This window comes from Geotrypetes seraphini, chromosome 14, assembly GCF_902459505.1.
Source record: "Geotrypetes seraphini chromosome 14, aGeoSer1.1, whole genome shotgun sequence".
NCBI classification, from domain to species: Eukaryota; Metazoa; Chordata; class Amphibia; order Gymnophiona; family Dermophiidae; genus Geotrypetes; species Geotrypetes seraphini.
The window spans coordinates 38,404,809-38,420,596 of NC_047097.1; the positions used below are offsets into that span (position 1 = coordinate 38,404,809).

Here is a 15,788-nt window from a genome sequence, read left to right on the forward strand (position 1 = left end):
AAATTAAGAAAATTGTTTGTAATGCAAGTTAAAATGTGGGATTTTGTTACTTTTATGATTTATTTTAGAACTGAGTTGATATAAGTACTGGTTTGCTGCCGGTAAAGCTTAACAGCTTGGGTTATAACACTATACAGGTGAGCCAGGTAAGAATTAGAGAGCTTAATTACTTGGTTACAATTTGACTCAAAGATCACTCAAATGACAACCCTATGCCTAGTATTGTCTAATTAGCCTGTTGCTCTGTTTTTCCTCCTCTTACCTCTACTGCTACTCCGTCTCATATTTTGCACTCGTGTAAGGTCTGTGGTTACAACTAGTCAAGCACAGTTCTGTTGTTTGAATCATGGGACTCAATGACTTGTTGAATGGTATTTATCCATGCTTTTTAAAAAAAATTTGGGGACTTCCTCTGAACATTTTCCCCTTTATCTACATTTCAAATATTTTCCTATCAATGTAATGTTTTTCTTTTCCTTCCGTATGCTTAAGCCACACAAATTTTCTCTTTCATCTATATTTCAGCATGCTTCATTCTGTACTATGGGCTAGATTCACTAAACCTTCCAATCCTATACCGACGATCACAAAACCAGTTTTAGAAAGTTCTGTGTAACACAGTTACACAGTCACTGAGCGATTGAGTTGGGGAGTTTGCATGCAAATGATTTTTTATCTGGTGCCAAAGCTACCATTAGGAGTAATGTTGCTAGATTGACCCTTATTCCTAAAGTTAGATTTTTCAACCATTTTAAAGTTGATTCTAGTGGGGCAATTTTCAAACTCTCTGTGGATTACTATCTGATTTCTACCTAAGCACTCTATACCAAATTTCAAAGAGAAAGTACATATTTTTGTATTTTGACACAGGTACACTACCTGTAGACATTTGTATCTGCCTATGTATAGGCAGATTTTCTAAATAATATAATGGTCTAGCACAGGGAGTGTAATTGCAAAAAGAAACCACAGGTGAGGGGGCGAGGAGGGGGGTTTGCTCTGGATCCCTAATTATATGTTAAAGTAAGGATATGGTAGTGTTTCTTTAAATAAGCAAGAAACTACAACTCTCAAGAAGCCTTCCTAGAATATAGAGATTCTAGCTCCCTTGGAGGGGAAAGACTGTTTAGAAAGTTCTGGCTCCTACCAGAAGAGAGCTGGAGGGAGGAGCCTAGAATTTTTGGAAGAAGACTCTCACTGATAGGTGAAATGGTTTGATGAAGGGGAGGGATTTTGATTCCCAAGCCCCATAAGAGAGCTTTTACCAGAGTATCAGGCAGTAGAAAGATGGGAAAGCTTGGAAAAGACTGCTGCCTGTAACTGTAGTCAAAGAAGATGGATGGATTGGGCTGACAATCCCAAGACATAGGACCCTAAGGAGGAGTCTAAAGCATGGGCCAAAAGGAAGAGGAATTTACCTTGATGGGTTACCATGTGGGAAGAGTTGCTTCTAGGTTGAGACTAGACTTTTGAATTGAAGACTTTGATGTTCTTGTGGAACTGAAAGTAACAGCTGGGAAAGGGAGTGGTTTGTGGGTGTGTGTGTGTGTGTGTGGGGGGGGGGGGGGGTGGCGGATAGGTCTTGTTGAGTTATGTCCTGGCCAGGATATGATGGCTGCTCTACTTAGTTTCTGTTACCCATTAGAGAAAGCTCAGTGTCATTGTTTATCTATTTTATGAGGCAGTGCTATGAGCAAGAATTTTCCCCTACAGAATTGGTTAGAGGGCCCTAAATTAGGGCTAGTTTGCATAAGGTATGAATGGAAGAAGCCTACCATATTTTCACGTAGATAACGCGCACCCGTGTAAAACGTGCACACGGGTATAGCGTGTGGGAAACTGATATATATGTAAAAAAGATTTTATATACCGCGCACACCCGTATACCGCGCATGCTGCCCCGACTCTCCTTTCGCCCGCCCCAACTCTCCTCTGGCCACCCCGACTCTCCTTTCCCCCGCCCCGACTCTCCTCTCCCCCTTGAAGTCCTGTCCTCACCCTGAAAGCCTGATGGCCCACCCCCCGACGTCCGATTCACCCCCCCCCGCAGGACCGCTCGCACCCCCACCCCGAAGGACCGCTCGCACGCACCCGCACCCCCACCCCGAAGGACCGCTCGCACGCACTCCCACCCCCACAGCCTCCCGACCCCCCCCCCCCCTCATCATGTAGAAGCTCCTACCGGTGTCCTGCTGCTTCCTCTTGGCGGTCCTGGCCCTTCTGTGAGCCCTGCGTCTGCGCTGCTTCGTCTTCCGGCGGTCCCGCCCTTTCTCTGTCAGAGAAAGGGCGGGACCGCCGGAAGACGAAGCAGCACAGACGCAGGGCTCACAGAAGGGCCGGGACCGCCAAGAGGAAGCAGCAGGACATCGGTAGGAGCTTCTATATGATGAGGGGGGGTCGGGAGGCTGTGGGGGTGCGAGCGGTCCTTCAGGGTGGGGGTGCGGGTGGGAGTGCGTGCGAGCGGTCCTTCGGGGTGGGGGTACGGGTGCGGGTGCGTGCGAGCGGTCCTTCGGGGTGGGGGTGCGAGCGGTCCTGCGGGGGGGTGAATCGGACGTCGGGGGGGGGAACTATGTAAAAAAAAATTTGTAAAACGCGCTCACATGTAAGGTTATGCACGGTTTGTAAAAACCGTGTATAACGCACGCGTTATATGCGTGAAAATACGGTAATTTGCATATGCCCTGAACTCTAACCATTGGTTTGTTTGAAGTAGAGGAGCCAGCAGCTCCAGAATTGGATTTGGGACCAATAGCAGGAAATGTATTCAAGGAGATTGTCCTAAGAAAATAGGGATCTTAGGAAATCACTCTGAGTGTAAGGCTTACTAGAAATTGGGACTACTGCTTGCTGAATTTAATATGTAGACATGTTTCTGAGCTGTTTCTTAGACGCTAAGGAGCTCATAATTGAAATTGAAAGAGAAAAACGTCCAAAAACTGGACTAAGTCGGCACTTGGACGATCATCAATCAAAAATGTCCAAGTGCCGATAATAAAACCGGGTTTTGGACGTTTTTAAAAACAACCTAGGCCTTCACAGTGCCGCTGAATGACCCTAGCTAAACGGAGCGTTTCAGGAGGAGTGTTGAGGGTGGGATTTGGGCGGGACGTGGGCAGGCTTAGACTTAGTCATACTGCATGTATAACCGAAAGTTATACAGCACAGGATCAACGGAACTTGGATGTTGTGTCTTAGACCATTTAAAACCCATCTAAAGTCACCAGATAAGCACTACAAACACATAATAGGACCCACACACACTACCCCAGTGATCACCGACCCCCCCTAAAAATATTAATCACAACTTGAATATTGTGCCTCCAGAACCTGGCAGCCTGGCATAGGAAAGCCTAGTCATGCTGCATAGAGGCATCTTAAGCCGCCTTGGGGGTGGGTTCCATGGAGAGGAGGACCCATGCCCATAAGCCCCTGTAATCACTGCATTGATATTGAAACATATGCACTCCCCTATACACCACCAAAACCATTTTGTACCGGCATATAAGTGGCTCCTGCAGCCATAAGGGCTATTGGAGTGGTAGATAAGTGGGTCTAGGGGATTTTGGAGGTGCTCACCATGACCTATAAGGGAGTTGTAGTGAGATGATGACATGGCACCCTTTTTGTGAAGTTCACAGCAGCGCCCTGGATGTTCAGTCCATCACTTTGCAAACCCCTCCCACGTCCAACAGGGCTTGTTCTAGGCGTTTTTGACTTGGACGAAAAGTTGGATGAAAATGTGGTATAAAGATGGACGATTTAGCGGAAGTATACTTAGACGATTTTTGAAACGAAAAAAAATTTGGATGTATTTTTCGAAAATGTGTCCTAAGCTGTTTTTTACTTTGGATGACTTGTGACTTAGATGTTCTTTTCGATTATGCCCCTCCAAGTCTTGTCTGTGGACTAAAGGGGCTAGTTTCTAGCTCAATTTCTTGATAGCCTGCAAGGGAGATAGGTTGTAATCTACCCTAAAGTGCTAAGGACTTGGGGTTCTACCATAGCACGTAAGAGAGCTTTACTGTGGAAAAACCTTTGTATATGATCTCCTAAGCCTCATTTATGCTTTAACTAAGCCCAGGGATTTATTTTCAGTTTTTAATAAAAGGCTAGACCTGTTGGGCATAATAAACAAAATACCAGTAGCCCTATCCATCTCTTTAATCTGAGCTGGAATTGTAAGAGTTGGTCGTAAAAATTGCAGACCTAAAGATACCTAAGTAAAATATCATAGGACTGTGATATTCAGTGGCTCAGGAATATAGGGGTATTTCTTTGAATTTTATTTTTTCAGATATCTTGATAATTTATTGGCCCTTCTGAATATCAGATACTTAGTAATCTGACCCTACATTTTATTTTGCAAAATATTTTATTTTTCAATTTTGCAAGAAAACTCTGGCTTCTAAATCATGGAAAATATAAACAGTGTAAAATCCATTAATAATCGCTTTGAACATGCAGGGGAATTTATTCCCACCAGAGTGCTGCAAGGATAGAGAGACCATAGAAGTCCAGCCTTTCTGATAAATTTGGTATCATCATGGTAAAGGAAGGAGGTCAGAGTAGAAGACTAACTTGAGGACGCCACCTAAACCCTAATCCATCCTGTTAAATGGGAGAAGGAGAGAGTGTGTCCTGTGGTCTCTGGCTTGACAGGAGCACAGAAAGTCTTATGTTTGACTTATTCTTGCTGTACACTGCCTTGAGTGAACTGCTTCAAAAAGATGGTAAGTAAATTACATTACATTACATTACATTAGGGATTTCTATTCCGCCATTACCTTGCGGTTCAAGGCGGATTACAAAAGGTTAATTTAAAAACAGAGTTACAATGATTAGCTAGAGAGGTAGGTTGTAGATCTTATAGACATTTAGCGGGTTGTTGAGGGTGAGGTGGTTTGTAGTAGAGTTGATAGGTGGTCAAAGTGGAGGTTCTTTTGTTATTAATTAGTGCAGTAATGGGTAGATCGAGCGTCAGTTTTAGTGTTACTAAGAGGTCGTGATGTTATTGCTGCTTCAGGAATTTCTTGAAAAGTGTGGTCTTTATTTCCTTTCTGAATGTCCTATAGTCTGGGGTGGTCATCAGAAGGTTGGAGATTTGGTTGTCCAGTCTTGCGGCTTGAGTGGCTAGTAGGCCGTCGTGTAGTCTTGTTCTTTTTACTTCCTTGATTGGGGGGGTATGAATGGGGAGTGCGTTTTTCTGTGTCTGGTAGTGGGTGCTTGGATGAGGCGATTGTTCAAGTATGATGGGCTGTCTCCGTGTAGGGTTTTAAATTATATGCAGTAGAATTTGAATTGGATTCTTTCTTGGATTGGAAGCCAGTGTGAGTTGATGAAGGCATCCGTAATGTGGTCATGTTTTTTCAATGAGTAGATGAGTCTCAAAGCTGTATTTTGGATTGTTTGGAGTTGTCTAATCGTAGTTGCAGGGCAAGGAAGGAAGAGGATGTTGCAGTAGTCCAATATACCCAGTATTAGAGATTGTACTATAAGTTGAAATTGTGTTCTTTCAAAGAATTTTCGGACTTGTCTCAGGTTTCTCATGATTGCGAATGATTTCTGAATTGTTTTATTTATTTGCGGTTGCATAGTGCAGCATCTGTCTATGGTCATGCCAAGTAGTTTTATGGTGGTTTGGATGGGATATTTGATTGCGTTTATCTCTAAGTTGGTTGTGGTTTGGATCTTGTCATTTTCGAGAAGGATGAATTTGGTTTTGTCTTGGTTGAGTTTAAGTTTGTGATTTTTCATCCAGGTTGTGACTGTTTCAAGTGTTTGGTGAAGTTTGTCTGTCATGGTAGGTTTGGAATGATCGTATGGGATGAGGATGGTGATGTCGTCGACATAACTATAGGTAGTTATGCCCAGATTGTCCAGATGCGTTCCTAGAGAAGCAGTGTAGAGATTGAAGAGGGTAGGGGATAGTGGAGATCCTTGTGGTACGCCGCAGGGGTTTGACCAGGATTCTGACTTTTCTTTGTTTGATTTTACACTGTAGGTTCTGAGTTTTAGGAATCCTTCAAACCAGGAGTAAACTTTATCTGAAATACCTATTGCGTCTAAGATCTGTAGAAGGATGTTGTGATCCACTAAGTCGAATGCCGCAGTTAAGTCCAGTTGTATGAGAAGCATTTTTTTCCCTGTACTAAGGTGTTGTCTGACGGTATCCATAAGGGAGCCTAGTAGTGTCTCTGTACTGAAGTTTGTTCTGAAGCCTGATTGCATGGGGTGGAGTAGGTTGTGGTCATCTATGTAATTGGTGAGGAGTTTGGCTACTAGGCCTTCTATAATTTTGACATATAGCGGAATTGAGGCTATAGGTCTAAAGTTAGATGGGTGGTTTTGTGGTGCTTTTGGGTCTTTTTGGATTGGGGTGATGACGATTTCGCTGAGGTCAGCAGGGAATGTACCTTCTGTGAGCGTGAATTGAATCCATTGTAGCATTATGGTGCGGAATTTTACACTAGCGGTGGTGAGGAGATATGAGGGGCAATGGTTGAGGTCACAGGAGGCATGACTGTATTTTTTGGAGAATTTGTTGAGTTCTGACCATTGTATGTTGGGGAATTGAGTCCAAATTCTGTCTGCTACAGTTGCCTCTTTTCCTGAAGGGTGGATTGTGATTGTGTTTTGATGGGATGGGTTAAGGATGAGAGTGGCTCTGGTGTTGGTAATTTTGTTCTTGAAGTGTTCTGCTAAGAGGGTGGGTGATGGTGGGGGGGTGTTCGTGGTGGTTGTGTATGGTTTGGTGTCTGTTAATTCTTTCAGGATTTGGAATATTTTTTTGGAATCTTGGGTTTCCGTGCCTATGAGATTAGTATAGTAGTTTTTCCTCTTATCCCTTAGTAGATTTTTGTATTGTTTGTTGATTTTTTTCCAATCGGTTTTTGTTTGATCTTGGTTCTTTTTTCTCCATTTTCTTTCTAATCTTCTACACTGTCTTTTGAGTTGGAGTAATTCATTATCAAACCATTGGTCTGATTTCCTGCTGGTTCTGGTTTTGGTTTGTAGGGGGGCCAGATCATCGAGGATGTTGGTGGACACATTTTTCCAGTGGGAGATGAAGTTTTTTGGGTCGCAGTCTTGTATGGTTTCGTCTACTTTTGACCAAAACGTGGTTGGGTCGATATGCTTGCGTGTGGTATATGTGGTTTTTTTTGATTGAGGTGTGTGTTTGGTCTTGGTCCAGTTGATGTTGAAGTTATATGTGTAGTGGTCTGACCATAGGGATGGGGACCATGTTCCGTTAGGTGTTTGGATTGCTGGGTTGGATGGTTGGTGAGTCATGAATGCAGCAATGTCCAGTTGATGACCTTTTTCATGGGTGGTTTGTGGGTTTAGGATCTGGAAGGATAAGGCATTGAGGAAGGATAGACAGTTATTTGCAGGTGTGGAGGTTGTGTCTTCTAGGTGTAGGTTTAGGTCTCCTAGGATGAGGTTATATTCTGCTGTTAATGAGTTTTGGTAGATGAAGTTTTCAAATTCAGGTCTCACTGTGGTCCAGTTTCCTGGTGTTATGTAGCAGAGCAAGCAGTTTAGTGAGTTTTTTAGTGTTGGGTTTGTGAGGTGACATGCTAGGAAATCCATTTGCGGTGTGGATGTTTTTTCAAGTATGTTTAGAGTTAGGGAGTTCTTGATTATTATAGCTAGTCCTCCTCCTCTTTTTTTTTCTCTGCAGGTTACTGTTATTTTGTATCCTGGCGGGCATACTTCTTTTATTCTAGGGTCTGTGTCTGAGGTTAACCAGGTTTCAGTGAGGAATAGGCAGTCAAGTTTTTCTGTTTTTATCCAGTTTTCTGTTTTGGGTCCTAGTGCTCTGATGTTGACATAGGCACATGTAAGGGAGGTCGTGTCAGTCTGGGGAGTGTGAGTTGTTTCCGGGTATATGAGTGTTGTGGGAGATGGATGAGATTTTGTTTTCGGAAGTGTTGATCTTCTTCTCCAAGTAACTGTGATGGAGTGTTGATTGCTGGTGTGGTGGTTCGAGTTTCTTGATGTGAGTATTCTTCTGTTGGGAAGTTGGAAGTTGGTTGTACTGGAGGATGTGGTTGTGGTGGGTAAGTTGTTTGCTGCTGCTTTCCAACTAGAAATGAGGAGGATTATCAGAAGGGTGGCTAGTGTGTGTGTATGCAGGGAGAGCTTCATTTTTTGATGTCTGGTTCGGATTGTTAGGTGGAAGGAATGATTCTCCCTTTGAGTCCCGGCTGGATCGGGAGTGGCTGGTTTTTTCGTGCTGGGATGCGGGGGAGGAGCGGGGATCTCACGCTCCTTACCTTATGTTGGGAGTCGGCAGGAGGTCCTGTGGAGTGGTCTTTGGGGCGTAGGTGTTCCCGGTTCCAAGGTCCGCAGGTGCTCCTCTCAGGTGCTTCACGAAGGCGCTCAATAAGGCGCGGGGCTCCCACGCCGGCCCGATTTGGCTGGCTTCTATGAAGTGGTGCGCTGGGTCGTTTTTAGTGTAAAATGTCCTCCGGCTGTATCGGGGGGCGGAGCAGGGCTCCCACGCCGGCCCGATCTGGCTGGCTTCTATGAAGTGGTGCGCTGGGTCGTTTTTAGTGTAAAATGTCCTCCGGCTGGATCGGGGGGGCGGAGCAGGGCTCCCACGCCGGCCCGATCTGGCTGGCTTCTATGAAGTGGTGCGCTGGGTCGTTTTTAGTGTAAGATGTCCTCCGGCTGGATCGGGGGGGCGGAGCAGGGCTCCCACGCCGGCCCGATCTGGCTGGCTTCTATGAAGTGGTGCGCTGGGTCGTTTTTAGTGTAAAATGTCCTCCGGCTGGATCGGGGGGCGGAGCAGGGCTCCCACGCCGGCCCGATCTGGCTGGCTTCTATGAAGTGGTGCGCTGGGTCGTTTTTAGTGTAAAATGTCCTCCGGCTGGATCGGGGGGGCGGAGCAGGGCTCCCACGCTGGCCCGATCTGGCTGTTATCAATAATATATTTGCAGAAGGTTGCAAGTGAATTATTGTAAGATTGGGGGGGTTTGAGTTGGGGTGGCAGTCGGCTATGTGTTCTCCTGTGTCGGGAGGGGGGCGGAGCAGGGCTCCCACGCTCCTCTCCTTGATGCAGGGGGGGCCGGAGGTGAAAAAGTCTGCAAAAGTCGGCTCTTCTGTGTCGGGAGGGGGGCGGAACAGGGCTCCCACGCTCCTCTCCTTGATGCAGGGGGGGCCGGAGGTGAAAAAGTCTGCAAAAGTCGGCTCTCCTGTGTCGGGAGGGGGGCGGAGCAGGGCTCCCACGCTCCTCTCCTTGATGCAGGGGATGCCGGAGGAGAGAAGCAGGCTCCTCCGGTGAGAAGGCTGCAAAAGTCGGCTCTTCTGTGTCGGGAGGGGGGCGGAGCAGGGCTCCCACGCTCCTCTCCTTGATGCAGGGGGGGCCGGAGGTGAAAAAGTCTGCAAAGTCGGCTCTCCTGTGTTGGGAGGGGGGCGGAGCAGGGCTCCCACGCTCCTCTCCTTGATGCAGGGGGGGCCGGAGGTGAAAAAGTCTGCAAAGTCGGCTCTCCTGTGTCGGGAGGGGGGCGGAGCAGGGCTCCCACGCTCCTCTCCTTGATGCAGGGGATGCCGGAGGAGAGAAGCAGGCTCCTCCGGTGAGAAGGCTGCAAAAGTCGGCTCTTCTGTGTCGGGAGGGGGGCGGAGCAGGGCTCCCACGCTCCTCTCCTTGATGCAGGGGGGGCCGGAGGTGAAAAAGTCTGCAAAAGTCGGCTCTCCTGTGTCGGGAGGGGGGCGGAGCAGGGCTCCCACGCTCCTCTCCTTGATGCAGGGGGGGCCGGAGGTGAAAAAGTCTGCACAAGTCGGCTCTCCTGTGTCGGGAGGGGGGCGGAGCAGGGCTCCCACGCTCCTCTCCTTGATGCAGGGGATGCCGGAGGAGAGAAGCAGGCTCCTCCGGTGAGAAGGCTGCAAAAGTCGGCTCTTCTGTGTCGGGAGGGGGGCGGAGCAGGGCTCCCACGCTCCTCTCCTTGATGCAGGGGGGGCCGGAGGTGAAAACGTCTGCAAAGTCGGCTCTCCTGTGTCGGGAGGGGGGCGGAGCAGGGCTCCCACGCTCCTCTCCTTGATGCAGGGGGGGCCGGAGGTGAAAAAGTCTGCAAAAGTCGGCTCTCCTGTGTCGGGAGGGGGGCGGAGCAGGGCTCCCACGCTCCTCTCCTTGATGCAGGGGATGCCGGAGGAGAGAAGCAGGCTCCTCCGGTGAGAAGGCTGCAAAAGTCGGCTCTTCTGATCCAAATGAATCAATAATAATAAAACGCTAGAGCGCACATGCGCTCTCAAAAATTCGTGAGTCCTGGCGCCTTGAGGTGTGCTTCTGTGACAACATTCTAATTGACACCTCACGGCGCTTGCAGGGGCTGGAGGCGCGTGCGCGCGACTGTGCTCTCTCCAAACCTCCCGGCTCCAGTGGCGTAGGCAGCACCAGTGGCAGCAACCGAGTGGTGGACAGAAGCCCCACTCCGACCGTTGACCCTCCACAAACCTCCCGGCTCCAGCGGCGTAGGCAGCACTATAAACACGCTGCTTCGCGCCCTTCTACTGCCGATTTCCTCTGCCGCGTCTCTGATGACATCTGGAGCCCCGAGGTTTGTCGGCGGTGGGAGGGTCAGGAGCAGGCCAGATCGAGCAGGACAACGGCAGTAAAAGAAGGGGGAGAGGCCGAACGGAGCAGGGAAGAGAAGGTAAGAGAAGGGAAAGGGGGGTGGGGAAAATGCTGCTACTGCTTCTGCAAAGGAAAGGGGGGATAGGAGGGAAATGCTGTTGCTGCTGCATAGGGAGTGGGATGGAAATGCTGCTGCACAGGGAAATGGGGAAAAATGACAGACAAACAGCAAGAGGGAGGGAGACAGAAAGAAAGAAAGACACAGGGGCAGGGAGAGGGACAGAAAGACAGACAGAGAAAGGGGGCCAGAAAGAGAGTCAGCGGGAGAGGGAAAGGAGGCTGCTTTGGGGGGAGGGGTGTGCTTGGGGCAAACAGCTTTGCTCTGGGGGAGAAGACAGAAGGGGCCATGGAGAGACAGGGAGAGGGAAAGGGGGCTGCTTTGGGGGGAGGGGTGTGCTGGGGGGAGACAGAAGGGGCCATGGAGAGATAGGGAAAGGGGGCTGCTTTGGGGGGAGGTGTGCTGGGGACAGATAGCTTTGCTCTAGGGGGGAAGACAGAAGAGAGCCATGGAGAGACATTTGGGGGGGAGGTGGGTGCTGGGGGCAGACAGCTTTGCTCGGGGGGGGAGGGGGAGACAGAAGGATACAGACAGCGGCCAAGGAGAGAGATAAAAAAACACAGACAGACACATCTATTCTAGCACCCGTTAATGTAGCGGGCTTAAAGACTAGTAAATAATATTCTTGCAAGTGGATTAACTTAGGAAGTAAAGATTTTGCCAGTGTTCTATAAGACCTCAAAATGGGAGACTGAAGCACTAAATAAATGAGTGACTACAGAACAACTAATTACAAGGAGAAGGTATTTATATTAGTTATCCAGGAATCCTAAATCAAAATATGCAAAAGTAAAACATTTAATTAAATCAACAGCAAAAAAAACCAAACAAATGTGATAATAAATACCTCAAAAGAAAACCAAATACTGTAGTTGGACAGGAGGAAAAGAACCAGAGCCATTGATTAGACTCAGACATGTTCTATTTTTTCCCATTTCTAAAAATTCACAGGGTAATTCTATAACTTGGCAACAGTTCCCAAAATGGGGCATGCGTAGCACCAATTCTGTAATGGTTTCAGGGTGCTACTAAGCCATTATAAATTACTAGCATAAAGCTGTGTTGGTGTGCCAAAATATAGGGTACACCCACTTATGACATATCAATGACAGGTGTAAGATAAAGACAGATTGTTCACCCTCTCCAAGGTAGGGAGAATGAGAGGGCACGCTCTAAAGTTGAAAGGGGATAGATTTTGTATAAACGTAAGGAAGTTCTTCTTCACCCAGAGAGTGGTAGAAAACTGGAACGCTCTTCCGGAGTCTGTTATAGGGGAAAACACCCTCCAGGGATTCAAGACAAAGTTGGGCAAGTTCCTGCTAAACTGGAACATATGCAGGTGAGGCCGGACTCATGTAAAGCACACTGGTCTTTGACCTGGGGGCCACCGTGTGAGCGGACTGCTGGGTACGATGGACCACTAGTCTGACCCAGCAGCAGCAATTCTTATATTCTTACCTAGATGCACCATGCAACACACATAATTGATAGTATTGTATAAGTTGTGTGTGTTGCTTGGCAATATGCCCATGTGTATGTCCCTTTCACAAGTATGCATTAAACACATTTGGAAAATATATTATAGAATAGCACCTAGAACTCTTGCTTGTATCTGCCAATTATTGAGGCCTGTGAGGCACATAAGGGCTATTATTCTGTAACACTTGTATGCATTTGGCATTTAGGACTAGGTGCCCAGTTATATAATTGCCCTTTCTATGTTTCGTAAAACTTCATCAGTAGCAGTGAATGCATGCCAATGCAATATTAAGCAACTTTGGCAGTTTCAGAGATTCAAAGAAAGAAAAACATAATAGGATTTAAAGGCCAAATGGCCCATCCAATCTGCCCATCCGCAGCATTCACTATCTCCTCCTCTCCCTAAGAGATCCCGGGTACCTGTGCTATGCTTTCTTGAATTCAGACACAGTTTTTGTCTCTACGTATTTCCTTAGATTACATCTGAGTTTATCACCTCTTAACTTCATCCTATGCCCTTTCATTCCAGAACTTCCTTTCACATGAAAGACTTGCCTCATCTGCATTTATGACACATAGGTATTTAAACATCTCTCAAGAACAAAAACAATAATAAAATATAATTCAAAAATCTAGAAACAGGGGGCGCTAGTGAGCACCGAACAGCATGGCTGCTTGATCCTTGTGCTCCAGCGTGTTTCAAACTAAAGCCTCGAATTTCGCCAACCCATCAGCGCCCTAACCCGTGAAAATCGCCGGCCCTTTTTCCTCAACTACATGGCTACTAGCAAAACGGGCAAACGGCGTAACACAGACCCGGTTTCGCCGGCTAAATCTACTGCAAAGATTGACGACGACACGGCCTGCACCATATTGGAGGAGATTCGCACCATGCGCTCCTTAATGGCCGACATCAAGACGGAACTTGAAACGTTCAGGGCCGAACTAACGGATCTAAACCGCAGAACAGAAGCGGTGGAAATAAAAACAAAAGTTAACGCTGAAAACATCACTACCTTATTAAAGCAGGTAAAAAGAATTGATCGCCTGGAGCTGGAATTGGAAGACGCGAATAACCGATCCAGAAGGAGTAATTTCCGGATCCTCGGATTACCGGAGGCGCGGGAGGGCAGGGATATGATACTGTTCCTAACCTCCATGATACCTAAAGTCCTCGAAGTTGAATTCCCTCAGCCCTTTGAGATAGAAAGGGCACATAGGGTTCCTTCTCAGCAAAATCTCAATGAAAAGTACCCGAGAGCTGTAGTGGTCAAACTGCTCCGGTACACACAGGTCATAGCCATCATGCAGAAAGCACGTTTGCTCTCACCAATAAAATATGAAGGACACACGCTGCTATTTGTCCCAGATCTTAGTAAGCAAACGGCTAAGAATCGTAAACTTCTACTGGAATATAGACCTAAACTCAAATCTCTGGGTGCCAAGTTCGGGATGCTTTATCCTGCGAAGATGAGAGTTACATATAATAACTGTACAAAAGACTTCATCAGACCACTGGATCTTGCTGATTATTTGGAGAAGATATCACCGTCTCAGATAGATAATACCTGATGTGCTATGTGTATATACGCACTCCACTGAACCTGCAAGCGTGGAAGATATAAGCACCGGATTTCATTGCGCGGTGATGTACTGAGTGTTGGCTTAAAAAATTTCTTTCCTAGAGCTGATGGATACTTGGCTTTCGTTCTACTCACGCTGTGAGTCCTTGGACTGCACCATCTGTGGGTTCACTGACCCGTGGTCCACTTACAGCGATGTTTTTGGTTATGTTGTTGTTCTCTGTTTATGTTCTTATGAAATGTCAGTCATGCTTTATCATTAGGTTTTCCTGCTTAGTGATAAAATCATTGTTTCCTCTGAATGCTATAACTGATCATACTCTAGATCTTATTTGCTCATTAATATGCCATTGACTTGTGCTACTTTTAATGTTAAAGGGCTTAACAACAAGATCAAGCAAAAAAAGATTTTGAATTACATAACCGACCTTCATGCAGATATAATATTCCTGCAAGAGACTCATCTAAATGCACATGATTCAGACAAATTTGGGGCTCCCTGGGCGTTGCCTAGCATTTCCTCCCCATCTATTGATAAGAAAAATGGGGTTCTTATCCTTATCAGGAAACGCACAGACCTTACCATACTTTCTCAGACACATGACACCTCAGGTAGATGGGCTGTGGTGGTTCTGGTCATAGAGGGATTTCAATTAATGGTCATGAATATTTATGGTCCAAATATGGATGATTTGAATTTCTATGCCACTGTAGCAGAACAATTGTACAAACACAGAGACATTCCGTGCATTTTAGGAGGGGACTTTAACTTAGTTTGTAACCCTGGCATAGATAGACAATCTTCATGTATGTTTAAAAAATCTAAAATGTGGTCCCAATTACAGGAAATGATAGAGCAATTTCAACTTACAGACCCCTGGAGACTGCTGCACATGGACGACCGTGAGTACACTTTTTTTTCAAGCCCACACAATTCATACTCCCGCATTGATTATTTCCTGGTCACTCCTGATTTAGTACAGCATATTAATTCCTCGAATATCAAGGCTATAGCCATATCTGACCATGCTCCAGTGCTACTGAATTTGAAGTCTGTTGGTAAACCCTCTGTAAGAAATCAATGGAGGTTCAATAATACTTTGCTTCAGGACCCTGACTTCAAACCATATATTGAACGAGCCATTCAGGACTACTTTGATACTAATAAACCTGAGCACACTAACTATAGAATCCTGTGGGACGCTTTTAAAGCGTATATAAGAGGTGTAATAATCTCATATGCTACCTATAGAAGAAAGAAGGCCTTGGAAAATTCGGAATTGCTAGAAAGAGAAATTAAAAGTCTGGAACAAAGTCACAGCTCCAACACTGCTGATGTCTCTGTACTGAGACAATTACAAGCCACAAAATACAAATATAATCTAGCGCAAAGTACCAAGGCGACTGAACAACTTTTTTCACAAACTGCAAATTATTATATGGAAGCCAATAGCTGCGGACGTAGTCTAGCTAATTACTTAAAAAGCAGAAAGGACAAAACTAATATCTCCGCTATTAAAGGAGAAAATGGAATAGTGATGACAGATCCACAGAGCATTATGGGACAATTTCAGAAATTTTATAATCACCTTTATTCTTCTGATCTGGTTTCATCTGTAGTGGGAGAGGATTTTTTGGAACATCTAAATAGACCTGTATTAACGGAAGAAGACAACATTATTCTCAACAAACCACTCGATTGTGCTGAAATAGCCGAGGCATTGACAACCATGGCAAAAGCGAAAGCCCCGGGACCAGATGGATTAACCTCAGAATTTTACCACACTTTTAAAGAACTCTTACTTCCTCACTTAATTTCATTCTACAACTATCTTCTTAACTCAGGAGAAATTGAAGGCTCTTTCACGGAAGCCACAATAATAGTTTTACCCAAGCCCGACAAAGATACCATGTTCATTCAAAACTATAGACCTCTGTCGCTTATCAATATTGATGCGAAGATTTATGCCAAGACTTTAGCGACTCGACTTCAATTAGTTCTCCCACACATTATTTCATCGGACCAAAATGG

The 15,788-nt window shown here is 46.1% G+C and overlaps 1 protein-coding gene across 5 annotated transcripts in view; it reads left to right on the top strand.

Annotated features, from left to right (window-relative positions):
- Positions 1-15,788, top strand: part of OTUD7A (OTU deubiquitinase 7A) — a 548,435-nt gene that overhangs the window by 245,705 nt on the left and 286,942 nt on the right. The window contains exon 4 of one of the 5 annotated variants that reach the window (XM_033921035.1): positions 69-146. The exons of 3 other annotated variants lie outside the window; for them this stretch is intronic. The gene's annotated coding sequence lies outside the window, so the exon portion shown is untranslated. The remainder of the gene's footprint in view (positions 1-68; positions 147-15,788) is intronic. One more of the 5 variants, XM_033921037.1, reaches the window with a different exon arrangement.